The sequence below is a fragment of the Chiloscyllium punctatum genome, chromosome 36, assembly GCF_047496795.1.
Source record: "Chiloscyllium punctatum isolate Juve2018m chromosome 36, sChiPun1.3, whole genome shotgun sequence".
NCBI lineage: Eukaryota > Metazoa > Chordata > Chondrichthyes > Orectolobiformes > Hemiscylliidae > Chiloscyllium > Chiloscyllium punctatum.
The window spans coordinates 58,343,782-58,360,990 of record NC_092774.1 but is presented as its reverse complement, the minus strand read 5'-3'; the positions used below and the strand labels follow the sequence as shown (position 1 = coordinate 58,360,990).

The 17,209-nt window shown below is 45.4% G+C and overlaps 1 non-coding gene across 1 annotated transcript; it reads left to right on the top strand.

Moving 5' to 3' along the window:
- Window positions 1–17,137: 17,137 nt before the first annotated feature.
- trnae-uuc (transfer RNA glutamic acid (anticodon UUC)) lies at window positions 17,138–17,209 on the top strand. Its single transcript has one exon. It is a non-coding gene; the product is annotated as a tRNA-Glu (tRNA).

The following is a 17,209-nucleotide window of genomic DNA, read 5'->3' as shown; positions in this document are numbered from 1 at the left end:
TGACAGTGGATCTGAATCACATGCAGATCAGACCAGTTTCGGACAGCAGGAAACCAGATACGTTCTTACAACAAACCACAACGATTTCATCAGTCGACTCTTAATTCCAGATTTATATTGAATTCAGATTCCACCTTCTGCCGTGGCAGGTTTTGAACCCAAGTCCCTAGAACATTACCTGGGTGAATAGTCTGGTGACAATAAAGTCGGCCATCGCCTCCCCTGAACACATTGGCTTATTCTGTTTCGAGGTAATAAAGGAGCAAGAGGTTTCAGCAGCTGCTAAGTTGTTGATATTACACAAGGGAATATCAGCACTCTCAGTAATGGCACACACTGAAGTCTGTGTTCTGTATCAGAGGTAAGGGCTCGGGAACCAGAAGATGTAGGAACAGGAACATGCCATTCAGCCCCTTGAGCCTGCTTCTCCATTCAGTAGGATTCTAGGTGATCTGGCATTCCCCACATTCACTTTCCTGTCCTTTTCCTGCAACTGTTCATCCCCCAACTCTTCACGAATCTATCGTTCCTCGTTTTAAAGTGACATGAAGGCTGTCAACAGAGTGACTGGGGTGGGGGAGGGGGGGGCGGGGACGGGGGCAAAGGTCGAACTTGGGGACTAAAACAATGGCTTCACACTTCACAATATTTAACTAAGGGAATGTTTATGGTTATCCAATGCTGGAAATTGGGCAGGCATTCAGATGAAATTATTCGTAAATTATGAATGACAGAGGAGTCGGGAGAGAAGTGGTGTTCAGGCACAGTTGGATATCATCAGTATAGATGCCAACACCAGCAGCTACGGTTAAACAAATCAGAACGGAAGACGCTAAAAGCAGACCCTCCCAGAGGATAGAGTGATGTTGGAGAGGGTCAGTACTGTCATTAACCCTGATCAAGGCGGGAGTAGGCCACTCGGCACTTCGAGCATGCTGCAATATTCAATACGATCATGGCTGATCTGAATTCAACCTCAATTCTACATTCCAACACATCCCCGACAATCTTTCATCCACTTGGTTATGAAGAACCTATCTGCCTCTGCCTTAAATATTTTGAATCCACTGCCTTTTGAAGAAGACACACAACCCTCAGTAAAAAAAAGAAATCATCCTCATTTTTGTCTTCTACATTTAAAATATGACCCTGTACTTTCAGATATTAAGATAGGGACACAAGCTGCATTCAAATACTACCTGTGAACAGTTAATTATGTCAAAGTGCTTCACATGAACATAATGAGAATTCCTTTCAAAATCACAAGACCGGAGCACAGATTGAGACAGGTGACCAAAGACTTGGTCAAAGGGACAAGTTTAGGGCAATCTTTTAAACAGGTTCAATTTCCCAAACATCAAAGGACAAAGACGTGAACAACAAACACAAAATAGCAAAGAATGGGAAACAACAGTGTAGTCATAATGTCACAGGATGAGTAATCCAGGGAACATGAGTTCAAATCCCACCACAGCAAGAGGTAAGATGTGAATAATTCAAATCATAAATGGGGAACACAAAGTTAGTCTCGGTATGGTCTCGATGGCACTGACGTCAATTGTCCTAAAAACCCATGTTCATCAATGTCCTTTCAGGAGGGAAACTGCCATCCTTGCATGGTCTGACTTACATGTGACTCCAGACCCACAGCAATGTGGTTGACTCTTAAACTGCCCTCTGAATTGGCACAAGTAAGACACCTTGCACTTAGGGATGGATAACATACATCAACCTTGTGAAAGTGTCATAACAGAAATTGCTGGAGAAACTCAGCCAGTCTGGCAACACTGGTGGAGAGAGAGAGAAAGAAACAAAGACAATATCCTGGCTTGAGTCCAGAACAGTTGTGAAGAAGGGTCACAGCACTTGAAATGCTAACTCTGCTTCTCTCTCCACATGTGCTGCCAGTCCTATTGAGTTTCTCCAGCATTTGATGCATTTTTGTGTTTCAGATCTCCAGCATCCTCAGTTCTTCATTACACTGAATAAGGAAAGCTCAAATCCCATAAGTGGGTAGAGCATAAGGGCTGGAATTACTCAGCAAGTCTGGCATCAGCAATGGAGATAAAAAGAGTTCGTCCTTCGGGTCATTGAATGATCTTATATCAGGGACAAACTTTTGGGGAAGCTGCAAGAATAAAAGGCATTGGTGCAACTTCAACATCTGGGAGAACTCTCTCAGCCATGGGGGTCAGGCTGACTCAGCATTCTGGTCCTGTTCATTACCTGTTAAATTCTCCATTTGTTGTTCTTGTTATATTTCTACATGGTTGACACATTCCTATGTTTTAAAATGAAATTGCAAACAGACAAGAATTTTCCATGTAAGTAATCATACATTAGAGGGTTTGGAACGTAAATGTAACTTTTAAACAGAAAGTATGTATTCATGCACGGGGAGTGGGCATCGCTGGCAATACCAGCATTTATACCCATCCTTAACCACCCTGTGGTTGGTTGGAAAAGTGCATGAAGATGTCTCAGATTGTCTTGATCAGCACAGCAATCTCAAAGATGGGTGTGCTCAGGTAGAAGTACCCTCCACTCCCACAGCCAAGTCTGCATTCACTTCAATTATTGATGCCATCTAAACCTCCCAAGAAAAGGACAGCATGGGATGATAATCAGAATAAAGCTTCCTCTACTCTTAAATTTCAAGTGAAGCTACCTCAACACTGTCCCCAACAAACACTGCCAAGACAGAGACTGCATTGAGTTAGATACAGAGTAAAACTTCCTCTCCACTTCCCCATTCATACAGTCCCAGGACAATGACAGCAGAGGGTTAAATAAACAGTAGAGCTTCTTATATTCTGACTGACATTTAGTACGTCCTACAACAATCCACAAGGAAAATTCAGAACTGTGACTGCAATCTGGTACTGAATTCACACATCCTAATGGGAATGACAGCAACAGAAAATCATGTCGTGACACACAGATAAAACACACACAATGTACAACAAAACTAGACTGTTATTGGGATCAAAGACATTTAAATGACAGGAGACATAGTCCCTGCAGTGATCCGAATGTGAGCTGAGCAAATTTCACACTTGAACAATATTCTCTGGGAATGCAATGTCCACCTCACCGCTGTCTATTCAGTTCCTCTGCTCTCGTTCAGGGCTGAGTTGCGGATGACCACATTGTGGCGTGGGGGTCAAGAGGTTGGACAGTTAACTTGGATTGAGGCCATCCTTTGTCATGCCAGTGAGGTCGAGGGTCGGTCATTTACTCAACTTATAATCGGGGACAAGGGGATGTCAGGCTGGGCTTGTATCAGTTTGAGTTTAGAAGAAACAGTTGATTCGATGGAGCTGTATAACATCTGGAGAGTACTTCATGTAAATGTAATGTCAACTCAAATCTAGCCAGAGACTCGTCTCTCATTTAAGATAGGAGAGTTTTGTTTTTTCTCTGAAATGTTCTCGAGTGTTTGAAATTCACTTTTTAAGATAGCAGCATGTGGTGGTGTCACGGTGGTTAGCACTGCTGCCTCACGGCATCAGTGACCTGAGTTTGATCCTACTTTCGGGCCGACTGTCTGTGTAGAGTTTACACATTCTCCCCTTGTGTCTGCGTGGGTTTCCTCTGGTGCTCTGGCCTCGTTCCACAGTCCAAAGGATGTGCAGATGAGGGTGGATTGACCATGGGAGATGCAGGGTTACAGGGATTGGGTAACGAACTGGGTCTGGGTGGGACGGTCACTCAATGTTGACTCGATGGCCTGAATGACCGAATGAGGTGGACATTGCATTCCCACAGAATATTGTTCAAGTGTGAAATTTGTTCAGCTCACATTCGGATCACTGCAGGGACTATGTCTCCTGTCATTTAAATGTCTTTGATCCCAATAACAGTCTAGTTTTGTTGTACATTGTGTGTGTTTTATCTGTGTGTCACGACATGATTTTCTGTTGCTGTCATTCCCATTAGGAATTGGCCAAAGCAATCAATAGTATGCACTTGCTTTATGGTTACCGACATCAAATTACATTCATGGTTTTGGTTATTTCATCTCTTACATTATCGTATTCAACCAACTACAGCATCTAGAAACTTGCTTAATTACAATATCCAATATCTGCAGAGTATTTTTTCTTTTTGTCACGACCATTATCTTGAACTCTGACGTGTGACCTCTTCATTGCTGTCAAAGTTCCTTATTTATCCCGACATTGTCATGGTTTTACTTTGTCGAATGTCTTCCTGGCTTTTGCAGTTAAGACCCTATATTCTGCCCTTGTCAACATTTTCCCTTACAATTCTCTACTAAGGATTTCATGAAAAACCTCAGAGTGTGGTGAGACTGCGGAACTCACTACCATAGTGAATACTTGGGGTGGAAGACACTACAACTAAGGGTAAGCAACCCAATACAAATGAATGTCACTGTCACTAGATTCACAACAGAGTGAAATTAAAACATGCAATGTCCCTCAATTTCTCAACTGTTCCTAACCAGACTTGATGAAGAACAGATCTTGCACCTCAACATTATAATTTAAACAAAAACCAACAATTATAAATATGGCAAATTTTCTAGGGCAAAGTTAAAGAAGATAATCTAATTAATAGCAATGATTCAAATCCTTTGATCATGTCCCCTACCATCTCAGAGACTTAAACTTAAGTGGCAAATTAAGAAAGAATTTTTTTTAAACTTACCAATTCAAACAAACAGTTTTCAACAATGGATTGCCAAGCCTTTGTGCAATCCTTGGACTATTTACTGTTTCACAGACACGGAACTGTAAATCTAATTTAAAAGTCACTGTTGAATGTGAACAGACATCCCAACATATTGAGCCATTTTTTACAGGCTGGGACTCATTCCCAGAAAGAGCCAACAATTTTTAACTGGACAGTAGAATCTAGGGAGAACAGCTGCTGGGCTCAACAAGCAGCAACGCCCAATGGAAGCAGTTGGCGGCGGGGCTGGGCGGGGCAAGGGCATAAAACAAAAAATCCCACTGACTCTCCCACAGCACACGCACTGTCAGAATGCACAGGGGCTCAGTCCTGGGAATGACCCACAGCAGTTTCGTGAAGTGAACCACACTTGATGAACAGATCTTGCACACCAGAATGAGAATTTAAACAAAAACAAACAATTCTGAATCCGGCAAATTTACGAGGGTAAAGTTAAACAAGATAATCCAGTTAATAGCAATGATTTAATCCCTTTGATCAAGTCCCCCACCATCTCATAGATAGTAACTTAAGGGGTAAATTAAGGAAGAGAATTTTTAAAATTATCAATTCAAGCAAACAGTTTCCAACAATGGATTGCCAAGCCATTGGGCAATCCTTCGATGATGCGTTGTTCACAGGCACATAACCGTAAATTTAATTTCTAAGTCACTGCTGAATGCGAATGGACACCCTGAAGTATTCAGCTATTTCTTACAGACTAGAGCTCGTTCCCAGACAGAGTCAATAATTATTTAACTGGACAGAAAAATGCAAGAGAGAACAACTGCTGGTATCAATGAGCAGCAGCGCCCACTGGAAGCAAAGTTGCAGGGGTGGGGGAGCACGTCAGCATAAAACAAAAAAAACCGACCGACTCTCCCATTATAAGCACTGTCAGAATGTGCAGGGGTTCAGTCCTTTCAGTGACCCACAGCAGCTTCACCAGCAGAATCAGATTGTTGGGAGCACTGGTGCGCCCGCTGGCGCTTCTGCAAGGTGCGGAATGATGAGAACCTCCGCTTCCACTCGGGGCAGGTGAACGGCCTCTCCCCGGTATGGCCCCACCTGTGCCTCAGCAGTTGGGAGGAATTGCTGAAGGCCTTCCCACACTCTGGTCAGGAGAAGGGCCTCTCCCCCATATGGACCCGAAGGTGGGATGCCTGGGTAAAGCCCTTCCCGCACTTGAGGCAGGAGAACGGGCTCTCCCCGGTGTGGACCTGCTGGTGCCTCAGCAGGGCAGAGGTATCATTGAAGGAGTTCCCGTACTTGGAGCAGCTGAAGGGCTTCTCTAATATGTGGACCCGGCGGTGGATCAGTCGGACGGAGGAATAGCTGAAGGCCTTCCTGCATTCGGGGCAGGAGAATGGCCTCTCTCCTGTGTGGACCCCCTGGTGCCTCTGCACTACAGAGGAATTGCTGAAGGTCTTCCCGCACTCAGAGCAGGAGAACAGTCTCACCCCGGTGTTACTGCGCCCATGAGTCTCCAGGTCAGATGGGAAATGGAAGCCTTTCCCACAGTTGCCACATTTTCATGGTTTCTCCACAGGACGGGCTTCCTCGGGTTTCTCCATGACCGAAGCTTCAGCTGCACACAAACGCGTGTACAGCACCTCCCTGCCGTGAATTCCTTTTCCCAGTCCGTATAACTTTTACTGGCTCCACAGTCAGAGTGCTGCAACAGTCGGGTCTCTCTTCCAGTCTCACTGATGCTGAAAACGTACTGAAAGAGGAACCAAAAAGCTTGGTTCCTTCTCACAGAATCATAGTCGAAAATTGTTATTGTCCCGATGGATTCAGTGACTGCCAGACATTGACGTGAAATTGAGGACTGCAAATGCTGGAGAGTCAGAGTCAAAGCACAGCAGATCAGGCAGCATCTGAGGAGCAGCAGAGTCAATGTTTCAGGCAAAGCTCTTCATCTATTGATATTGAAACGTCCGTCTTCAAATCTTCAAATAATCTGTAAAAAGAGATTACAAAAGTCATTACTGTCAGTCCAGGTTAGAAATTCCAAAAAAAACAATTCTACTTTCCGCAGAACATTCTTTTCTTTTTCCACAAAATTGAAAGCACCATCCCACCCCCTCTCACCCCTCTATTCTCACACCGCTCAAACTAATCCTCCCGACGGTACTGATTCAGGATCTTACAGAGACTGAAAAATGAAAACATCAAGACAGAGACCTCTGAATTTTGGATGCCTCCACCTGAAAGTTAGTATCTTTCACGATATGAAGGAGTGAGTAAGTCTGATTTTGGGGAGCAAAAAAAAGTGTCAATTCAGGATGAACCTTCAATGCAGCTTCTTGAGATACAACCAGACACGAAATGGTTAACATCTGGGGAGGTGGAAGTGGGGAGATGGAGGAAATGAGATATCAAGGCATTGACACCGACACCAGATAGAAACTGAACACACAGGCATGGCAAACATTACGGGCAAGCCAGAGTCATAGAGATACACAGCACAGAAACAGGTCCTTCTGTCCAACTCATCCGTGCCGACCAGATAGCCTAAATTAATCTCGTCTCATTTACCAGCACTTGGCCCATATCCCTCTGAACTCTTCCTATTCATATACCCATCCAGATGCCTTTTAAATATTATAATTGGACCTACATCCACCACTTCCTCTGGCAGATCATTCCTTACACTTGCCTCCCTCACCCCAAACATATTATCCTCCTGTTCTGGACTTCTCCCATCTCAGGGAAATGATCTTGTCGATTTATCCTTTCCATGCCTCTCATGATTCTATAAACTTCTGTAAGATCACCCCTCACCCTCTGGTATACCGGGGAAAACAGCTGAAGCAATGCGTTTATTTTTAACTTCACACTCACAGAACCTTACTCCCATGTAAAACATTGTTTCCCTCCCCCACACTGTTCATGGGAAAAACCAAGAGTGCTGAGACTCTGGAGTTGGGGGAATGCCACATAGAATTCCTGCAATGTGGAAACACGCCATTCAGCCCAACAAGTCCACACCGACCATCCAAAGCGTAACCTATGTGGACACTTTCCCCTATCCCATTCCACCAAACGTACTGCACACTATGGGCCCATTTAGTATGGCCACTTCTCCCGAAACTGCACATCATTAGATTTTGGGAGGAAACCAGAGCACCCGGAGGAAATCCAGCAGACACGGCAGGGAGAATGTGCAAACTCCACACAGACAGTCGCCCCAAGGCTGGAATCGAAAGCGGATCCCTGGCGCTGTCAGGCAGCAGTGCGAACCACTGATCCATCGGGCTGCCCATGTGTGCGGAAAGAGGTGGGGGCTGGGAACTTTGTTAATTGTACCACGCAGTGGATTGTTGAGTAAGGTTAAATCTCACGGGATCCAGGGAGAGCTAACCAACTGGGTACAAAATTTAGAAGCGCGTTGTTGGAGATGCTGGAATCCTTCCTGAAAACAACAGGAAGTGGACAGTGGGTCAGGCCGCGCTGTGCTACTCTATGCCTGGACAATGTGAATGTGGAGATGATGTTTCCACTAGTAGAAGGGTTGAGGATGCCAAGTCATTGAGGGCATTTAAGACAGAATTAAGTTCTTGATTAATAAGGGGTCAAGGGTTATGAGGAGAGGGCAGCAGAATGGGATGGAGAAACATATCATCCATGATCGACTGGTGGAGCAGACTCGATGGGCCAAATGGCCTCATCCTGCTCCTGTGTATTATGGTCTTAAAGCTGGGCAGATGACTTAAGGGGTTCTCACAAACTATTTCAGAATCCCGAAGAGGAGTTGTTGGAATCGAAACTTTAACTCTGCTTTCTCTCCACAGATGCTTCCAGTCCTGCTGAGTTTTTCCTGTGTTCTCAGTTTTTCTTTCAGATTTCCAGCATCCACAGTTCGATGTCTTATTTATCAAATTCATTTCTTGCCCTTCCCAAGTGTCTGGAAATTCATCTCCCTGATCTACAAACTGTTCACTTACCCTAGAAATGACCACTACCTCCTTATCAAAGTAGACCCCTTTGTTGCAAAATGATTGTAAAATTCTGTGACCAAATTTATTGCATTCGTAATTAGTTACACCAGGGACTCTCAATATCTCAGGCCAGAACACAGCTAGATTGTTTCAGACAGTACATTGATGTGATTTGATGCAATTCCCTATTCCCGACTTTACCAGCGTGTTGCTGGGAATGAAGGGTTTGAATTAAGAAGAAGCTGGGACATTTTTCCAATGGAGCCGAGGAAGTTGACAGACAACTTTCGAGATTTTTTAATCAGGTGTCATTTCCAGGAGGCTCAGAATATTTTATTGCTCCGGAAGGTGTAAAAGGGGGTCAAAGCTTCAGCAGAAATCGAGCAGAGCTGAGAACATACAACATTTAATTCTGTGGGAACAGGGAGATCAGAGGACAGAGAAATCAGGACCTGAAATCCGAGCTGACACCAGACTACCATGCTATCAGTGCTTTGATTAGCAGTGCCCACCCTCTACCGTTACTGAGCTCCTCACTCGACTTGAATGCCACGTATCCCCTCGATATTCCTAATCCAATCCTTGTCATTCCGAAGCCACATCTCTGTGAGGAGTCTCAGATCACAATTATTCTCTTCAATGTGTGCTGTCAATTAATTCGCTTTTGTTACAATGCAGCACACATTCACATACTGAGATTTTAGTTTTATTTTTTGTGATGGTTAGAATCCAGTTTTGATTGCTAGGACATTTATTCTCCTTGTCCCTTTCTATCATTCTCTGGTATTTGGTTTCCAAATCACGACATTGCTCACTGGCCTTGATTTGGATTGGCTATGCTAAATTGCCCAGTGTCCAGGGATGTGCAGGTTAGGTGGGTTAGCCATGGGAAACGCAGGGTTATAGTTTCAAAGTAATAGAGGGAGTAGGCCATTTGGACCATTGACTCTGCTCCGCCATTCATTAAAATCATGGCGGATCGATCAATCGACTCAGCTCCTCCGAATTGCATTATCCCAACTTCCTTTAATTCCCTTACCACGCAGACAACCCATCCAACAGTGTCTTAATGAAACTGCCTCTACTGCTTCCTTGAGCACAGAATTTCATTCATTGACCATTCACCACATTGGTCCTGCCCTGAGTTGCCTCATCAAAATGCAACAGCTCATATTTGTCTCAATTAATCTCGATCCACTACTCCTTGGCCGATCGGCTCATCTGATCAATTATAATTTATATTAAACTTTCTTTCCTACCTTATTCCCTAAAAGCTGAAAATCTCCATCCCACACTCTCACTCTCCATTCTCACTTAGTTGAATCTAATCACGGATGTCCTCATCCTGAAGGGTTTGGTTCATGCTGATTAACAGGCCCACATTCAAGGGAGATAGAACATAGAACATAGAACACAGAACAATACAGCACAGAACAGGCCCTTCGGCCCACGATATTGTGCCGAACTTCTATCCTAGATTAAGAACCCATCCATGTACCTATCCAAATGCCGCTTAAAGGTCGCAAATGAATCTGACTCTACCACTCCCACGGGAAGCGCATTCCATGCCCCCACCACTCTCTGGGTAAAGAACCCACCCCTGACATCTCCCCTATACCTTCCACCCTTCACCTTAAATTTATGTCCCCTTGTAACACTCTGTTGTACCCGGGGAAAAAGTTTCTGACTGTCTACTCTATCTATTCCTCTGATCATCTTATAAACCTCTATCAAGTCACCCCTCATCCTTCGCCGTTCCAACGAGAAAAGGCCGAGAACTCTCAACCTATCCTCGTACGACCTACTCTCCATTCCAGGCAACATCCTGGTAAATCTTCTCTGTACCCTCTCCAAAGCTTCCACATCTTTCCTAAAGTGAGGCGACCAGAACTGCACAGAGTACTCCAAATGTGGCCTAACCAAAGTCCTGTACAGCTGCAACATCACCTCACGACTCTTGAATTCAATCCCTCTGCTAATGAACGATAATACTCCATAGGCCTTCTTACAAACTCTATCCACCTGAGTGGCAACCTTCAAAGATCTATGTACATAGACCCCAAGATCCGTCTATTCCTCCACCTGACCAAGAACCCTACCATTAACCCTGTATTCCGCATTCTTATTTGTTCTTCCAAAATGGACAACCTCACACTTGGCAGGGTTGAACTCCATCTGCCACTCCTCAGCCCAGCTCTGCATCATATCTAAGTCCCTTTGCAGCCGACAACAGCCCTCCTCACTGTCCACAACTCCACCTATCTTTGTATCATCTGCAAATTTACTGACCCACCCTTCGACTCCCTCATCTAAGTCATTAATAAAAATTACAAACAGCAGAGGACCCAGAACTGATCCCTGCGGAACTCCACTTGTAACTGGACTCCATGCTGAATATTTACCATCTACCACCACTCTCTGACTTCGACCGGTTAGCCAGTTTTCTATCCAATTGGCCAAATTTCCCTCTATCCCATGCCTCCTGACTTTCCGCATAAGCCTACCATGGGGAACCTTATCAAATGCCTTACTAAAATCCATGTACACTACATCCACTGATCTACCCTCATCCACATGCTTGGTCACCTCCTCGAAGAATTCAATAAGACTTGTAAGGCAAGACCTACCCTTCACAAATCCGTGCTGGCTGTCCCTAATCAAGCAGTGTCTTTCCAGATACTCGTAAATCCTATCCCTCAGTACCCTTTCCATTACTTTGCCTACCACAGAAGTAAGACTAACCGGCCTGTAATTCCCGGGGTTATCCCTATTCCCTTTTTTGAACAGGGGCACAACATTCGCTACTCTCCAGTCCCCTGGTACCACCCCAGTTGCCAGTGAAGACGAGAAGATCATTGCCAACGGTACTGCAATTTCCTCTCTTGCTTCCCACATAATCCTAGGATATATCCCGTCAGGCCCGGGGGACTTGTCTATCCTCAAGTTGTTCAAAATGTCCAACACATCTTCCTTCCTAACAGGTATCTCTTCTAGCTTATCAGTCCGTTTCACACTCTCCTCTTCAACAATACGGTCCCTCTCGTTCGTAAATACTGAAGAGAAGTACTTGTTCAAGACCTCTCCTATCTCTTCCGACTCAATACACAGTCTCCCACCACTGTCCTTGATCGGACCTACCCTCGTTCTCGTCATTCTCAGGTTTCTCACATACGTAAAGAATGCCTTGGGATTTTCCTTGATCCTATCCGCCAGGGATTTTTCATGCCCTCTCTTAGCTCTCCTAATCCCTTTCTTCAGGTCCCTTCTGGCTATCCTGTATCCCTCCACTGCTCTGTCTGAACCTTGTTTCCTCAACCTTATGTAGCCTCCTTCTTTCTCATTACTAGACATTCAACCTCCCTCGTCAACCAAGGCTCCCTCACACGACCATTTCTTTCCTGCTTGATAGGTACATACATATCAAGGACACGTCGTATCTGCTCCTTGAAAAAGTTCCACATTTCCACCACATCCTTCCTTGACAGCCTATGCTCCCAACTTATGCTCCTCAAATCCTGTCTTACAGGATCGTAATTTCCCTTCCCCCAATTGTAAAATCTACCTTGTTGTGCGTACCTATCTCTCTCCATAACCAAGGTGAAAGTCACAGAATTGTGGTCACCATCACCAAAATGTTCACCCACTAACAAGCCCACCACTTGTCCCGGTTCATTACCGAGTACCAAATCCAATATGGCCTCCCCTCTGGTTGGACAATCTACATACTGCGTTAGAAAAGCTTCCTGGACACACTGCACAAACACCGCCCCATCCAATCTACTTGATCTAAAGAGCTTCCAATCAATATTTGAGATCTAACTGAAACGTACAGAACATTGAACGGTCTGGACAGAGTGGACCTTGGGAAGATGTTTTCATTGGGAGGAGAGACTAATACCCCGGGCATAGCCTTAGCATAAAGGGAGAATGGAGATTAGGAGAAATTTCTTTAGCCAGAGAGTGGTGAATCTATGGAATTCATTGTCACAGAAAACTGTGGCGGCCAGGTCACTGAGTATGTTTCACATTGAGATAGAGATGTACAGCAGAAAAACAGACTGTTTGGTCCAACTTGTCCATGCCGACCACCTATCCAAACCCAATCTTGTCCCACCTGACAGCACACGGCCCCATATCCCTCCAAACCCTTCCTATTCATACACCTACCCAAATGCCTTTTAAATGTTGCCATCGTACTAGCCTTCAACACTTCATCTGGCAGTTCATTCAATAAATGTACCATCCTTTGCGTGAAAAAGATGACCCTTAGATCTCTTTTGTATCTTTCCCTTCTAACGCGAAACCCATTCCCTCTGGTTCTGGACTCCCCCTCTCCACGGTAAAGACTTTGTCTATTTATCCTATCCATGCCCCTCATGATTTTATACACGTACAGTTACGACGTTTAAAAGACATTTGGATAAGTAGATGAATACGAAAGGTTCGAAGGTTTATGGGCCAAACACTGGTAGGTGGGACGAGTTTAGTTTGAGAACATACTCAGCATGGACTAGTTGGATGAAGGATCTGTTCAGTGCTGTCTGACTCTGTGACTGATCTGTACTGGTCTGAAAACCATTTTCTTACCTCCCCCCATAAGCATCCACTTCTTTGTTGTTCAAAACTCAGATGAACTTCGCCTTGAATATGTTCAATGACCCCACTTCTGAATTCAATTCCTCTTCGTAATATATCACTTGCCTCGCTCATTGCCTGCTGCATCTGCCCGACAACTGGCATTGACTGGTGTGGGGGGACTCTGAGACCCCTTAGTACATCCATACATCATTCCTGATGAAGGGCTTGTGCCCGAAACGTCCCCTGTCCTGCTCCTCAGATGCTGCCTGACCTGTTGTGCTTTTCCAGTGCCACATTTTTCGACTTTCACCTCTAGTCCTCACTTTCTCCACATTCCAATGTATCACCATTTAAACAATGCACTGCTTTTTTTTTTAAACAGCAAAGGCTATAATTTCACATTGCGGCACTGCACTTGCCATGTGTTTGCCAATTGAGACACAGGCCTGGACCAACTTCGGGAAGAGGTAAAAGACTGAGTTCTGAACAAAAACCGTAGCACACTCAAAACGTCGGCTCTGTTTACCTTTCCACAGATGCTGCTCGACCCGTTGGCTTTCTGCAGTATTCGCTGTGTTTATTCGACACAAATGCTGCTTTCCATAAAGAACTTCAATCCATGTCCTCTGGTAACTGACCCGAGTCAGTGGCAATAGGTTCTTCTGATCATTAACCTGCCCATTCCCACCACGTCTTCTCCCATCATTGCCAACAGCCCCTGGAAATCTCCAGTTAACCTTCTTTGCTCCAAAGAGAACATTCCCAAACTTGGGAATGTCTCCACAAAATGGAAATTGCTCATCCCTGGACATGATGCAAATGTGACAATGGGGAAGAGGTTTTGGCAAAATATTGTCAGTTAGCAGGTGGAAAAATGTTCAGGAAGTAAAACACAAATCCCAGTCTCCAGCTTTGTGAATCTTTAGAAACTCTTTGGGAAGTGGAATTAGAGGAGAATGAAGGATGAACTGACGGACTGAGCAAAGATAGTCCACACACCGTCTCCTTGTTTAAGAGGCTGATTGACTCTGATGTTCTCGGGACATGAACTGACCCGAGACATTGAAAGAATTCTCTGCACATCAGGAATTCAAACCCATTCTCGGCTCGGGGCCAATGAGAAAATTCGGGAAGAGGCAAAACACTAAAAGGCTCGGAGGGCGATGGCCCCGGTGTAGGAGAGCTCGTTCCTCATGACATGGATGTACCTGCAGATGGTGGGATCAGGCTGTCCCCATGTCTCCATAATGAATGTCCAAGGCTTTATTATGGAAAGTAAAACTGATAGAAGACAATGGTAATTTTTGGCTGGCGGGTTGAATTATGAATTGAAGAGTAGATTCCTCAAAGACACTGTGCGGGCAGCTCTCGGGCCTGTCTCTGTGGCGCAATTGGTCAGCGCGTTTGGCTGTTAACCGAAAGGTTGGTGATTCGAGACCACCCAGGGGCGGTGTGTTTCTTGTTCTCGCTTATACCACTTTCTTGGCTGCGAAACTGCACGTTTTTAATGGTTTCAGGAAAATGTTTCCCAAACGGAAATCTTTTCCACTGTGGCAGTACAAAGGGGTTTCTGAATTGATTGAATTTGTAACGTAAAGGACTGCGGATGCTGAGAATCCGAGACAGAAAGAGAAACTCAGCAGGTTTGGATGTACTTGGATGAGGAAAAAAACGAGTTCTGAAATGTTGTCTCTGATTCTCCTTCCAAAGATGCTGCCTGGCCTGCTGAGTTGCTCCTGCAATTTCTGTTTTTGTTTTTAACTGAACGTCCATTTCATCTTTCGGGATGAAACACCCAGACTCGCCATTTGCAGATATTTAACCCTTTGGAAACCTGTGAAGTGATTGAATTTAAACAAACTCTGCAATGATTCACTCTTTCTCAGCTCCACAGGCAGAGAGACCTGGGAAATGAAGCTGTCAGTGTGGTTCTGTATTGATGGGCCGAGTGGTGAATGCGATGGACACGAAATCCATTGCGGTTCCCCCACACAGGTGTGAACCTTGCCGACTACAGTTGAGAAACGACATCAAAAGAAAAGGGAGATTGCTCCACGGTTTTTTTTTAAATGCAAATTAGTGGAGGGGTTGAAATATTTCAATCACATTGGGACTGGTCGGGAATCTGTAGCCCACTCTCTGTCAGGGTGGAACAAGCAGATACCCGCAGAGCTGCTTTTGAGGCAATGAGCCAAGAGTTTGGAAATGAGACTAGAAAAGTGAGGGGCGTGAAGTCGTGATCGAAGTTAAGCAGGCACCTGAGGACAAGGGTGTTTTATTTGCCTGTGAAAGATACTGCTTCACAAAGTTGGGACTATGGAAGGGAAGCATTGACGGTGATTATCTTTGGCTGTTCCTCTTGTGAATGTTCCCATTGCTGCCCATGTCCGTGTCAACATCAGACCCCTGCTGCATGGCGCCGGCGCAATGGATGACGCATCTGACTCCACCTACCTGTTTGAAATGCAGCTCACAGCTTCTTCACACACCCCAATTAATCTTTCTCATTGTCCTGAAGCCGGCATATGGTTTGAATTCCCGATCTGCGGGAATGAGAATCCTTTCACTGTCTCGCGTCAGGAAATGTCCCTGAGACCATCAGAGTCCCGTCACAGCGCTGTTAGAGGAGAGGAAGCTGAAATAGCCCCACACGCTGCTCACGGGCACATTTCACTTTCCCCCAACTCACCGCCCCAACCACTGCGGCTATTGGGAGTGGAAAGGAAACAAACACCAAAACCCAGTCTCAGCTTTGTAAATCTTCAGGAAATAAGAAAACTGTTCATCCCTTCGGGTCTTCCATCCTGGGCTGACAGCCTTGATTTTAAATGGCTGTCCAGTCAGTGCCGATTCGTTTTGGCTAAAAAAAATCTTCCTTATCTCATCCCAGCATTTCTTGCCACAGAGAACTGTGTGGCAGAGTTCATGTATATATTTCCTTGTATGGTATTTTGTCAGTAACATTCGTTTTCCGGTTGTTTGTATCGGGTATTTCAGGTTCATTAGCCCCTGTTTAAGTGTGTTGGTAGGTTTATGGGCTACCATGATGCTGAGAGGGTTGATTTGTCTGGACATCATTTCCCAGGTGTCTTTAATGTAAAGTAATGTGGCGAGGGTTTCTGTAGACGTTGTGTCTCCTTGTGTCAGTTTGTTGATGTGAAATCGGCACACTGGGTTTATTGGGTAGGCAAAAGTGAGGACTGTAGATGCTGGAAACCAGAGTTTAGATCAGAGTGGTGCTGGAAAAGCACAGCAGGTCAGACAGCTTCCGAGGAGCAGGAAAGTCGACGTTTCGGGCAAAAGCCCTTCATCAGGAATAGAGGCAGGACGCTTCCAGGGGTGGCGAGATAAATTGGGGGGTGCTGGGCCAAAGGTAGCAAAGAGTACAAGAGATGAATGGGGGTGGGGACGCAGGTGACAGGTCAGAGAGGAGGGTGGAGCGGATAGGTGTGAAGGGAGATTGACAGGTCATGTTGACAGCGCTGAGCTGGAAGGTTGGAACTGAGGTAAGGTGGGGGGAGGGGAAATGAGGAAACTGGTGCAGTCCACATTGATGTCCTGGGGTTGAATGTATCCGAGGCAGAAGTTGGGGCGTTCTTCCCCCAGACATCGGGTGGGGAGGGAGGGGCGATGGAGGAGGCCCAGGTCCTGCATGTCCCTGGCAGAGTGGGAGGGGAGGTTGAAATGTTGGGCCACAGGGAGATGGGGTTGATTATTGCGGGTGTCCTGGAGATGCTCCCTCAAACGCTGTGACTTGACTCTGCGACGGGGCTCCAGTCTCCCCACTGGAGAGGAGACCTCATCGGGAGCAATGGATACAAGAAACAACTTTGGTGGAAGCCTTCTAAATACCGTGACCCGGGTTCGATTTCCGGGCAGGGTAGCAATTTTCAGTAGAGCTGTCAAACTTCGCTGCTGTCTCCCTGGTGGTCTAGTGGTTAGGATTCGGCGCTTTCACCGCTGCGGCCTGGGTTCGATTCCCGGTCAGGGAA